The 1,761-nt window shown below is 36.7% G+C and overlaps 1 pseudogene; it reads left to right on the forward strand.

Moving 5' to 3' along the window:
- Nucleotides 1-631: 631 nt before the first annotated feature.
- On the forward strand, nucleotides 632-884 carry LOC142834344 (short coiled-coil protein-like; annotated as a pseudogene).
- Nucleotides 885-1,761: the final 877 nt, after the last annotated feature.

The raw sequence follows: 1,761 nt of genomic DNA on the forward strand, positions 1-1,761 counted from the left end.
TATAAAAATAGGAGAAGAAATCCAAAATGTGGGTATTGAAAATATTTTCAGTAAAGCCATGGAAAAAATTCTCAAATTGAGAGAAAAGGATGTCTATCCAGGTACAAATGACATACAAATAGAACTAGAAAAGAAACTCCTAATAACATATTATAGCTAAAAACACTAAAAGCACAGAGTAAGGAAAAGGTACTGAATGCCACAGAGAAGAGTCAGGTCACATATAAACACAGAACAACTGACATAACAGTTCGCTATTCATCAGAAATGGATAAACTCAGAAGAACTTGAAAGACAAATTCTTGTTAAGAAAGATTGCCAACACTGACTACTATCCTCAGCAAAACTACCATAATTGAAGAAGATAAAACTTTCTATGATAAAACCATAATAATATAAATTCAATACAAATAAGTCACTTCTACATAGGATACTTCAAGGAATATTTGAAACTGAAGAGAAGAATAAGCACACTGAATATATTATGGAAAAATAATACCAGAAATTTGTCAAGTAAGTTCTAATAAAATACCACAAAAATGTTCAAGACACCAAAGCATCCTGTCCACCTCACCTCCTCCCAGCCCAACAGATGTTGGTGTATCCAAGGCCTGAAAATTTGTGATGCAAAATGATCAATGCTGATATGAATGCAGTTGATAGTAAAAATCAAGTGGGACAGGAAAATAAAAGGCTACATATTAGGCAATTTTTGTAACTCCACTCTAACACACATTGGAAAGATCTTTCTGAAAGAGTAGATAAAATAAGAAAGACTGCAGCTAAAATCAGAAAGCCAAGCTCTTGAACAATAATATATAAAAAAACTCACATCAGTTTCTAGTGTTTTTCAAACAACTGATACAAACAGCAAACGAAAATAAACAATTCTTTATCTCTTCTAGAGTTGCTGCTCTTTTTTTCTCTCCATTAAAACTTGGATAAAATCCAAAAGTTAGAGTACCTTTGTTCACTTCCTTGAGTATTATAAACTTAGTGTCAGATCTGTGTGATATTAGCTACAGCACCATAAACTTCCCTGAGTACTATATGGGTCTATAAAAATGTTCATATGTAGAGACATCATTTAATTACAATTGCAGATATTTGTGGTATTTGAAGACAAATGTTTTTATAATTTTCTCTGACACCTAGGTTTAGTGTTATTTTTCTGTCATATGCCTAATTGATAAAATATCCAAGAAAATAACCGTGTTGTGAAAAAGTGACCAAAATCGTGTCCAGTTTCTATGCCTCGTCTTTCTCCAGCTCCTTCTTTCTTTCAATATCCCTTCCTAAAAGAAATGTTGTTAACTATCACTGAATTGTAATTGTTGAATTGAACCAAAGCTAAAGCTTGCCATTTGTCATGCTATAAAATATAGAGTGAGTCTGAGACCTCAGAGGGAGTAGAGTAGGTCTGAGCCAGGACCTCTGTGGATCCAGGTGTTGGTCTGGGACACCAAAGGAAATAGGCAGGAATCTAAAACCTCTGAAGGTCCAAGCATGAATCTGGGACCTCTGAAGGAGTAAGCCTGAGCCAGGTCCTCTGTGGGTCTGGGTGCACGTGAGCCTGGAAACTCCGAGGCAGTAGACGGGACCCAGAGACCTTTGCAGGACCAACTGCAAACCAGGGACCTCTGTAGGAGTGGATCCAGGCCAAGATTTACAGGAACAGGTCAAGCCAGCAACCTAGGCCAAAATAGACCTGAGGCAATGAACTCACTCCACCTTGGGATAGAGCAGGACTGAGGCAACAAA

The sequence above is a fragment of the Microtus pennsylvanicus genome, chromosome 13 (assembly GCF_037038515.1).
Source record: "Microtus pennsylvanicus isolate mMicPen1 chromosome 13, mMicPen1.hap1, whole genome shotgun sequence".
NCBI lineage: Eukaryota > Metazoa > Chordata > Mammalia > Rodentia > Cricetidae > Microtus > Microtus pennsylvanicus.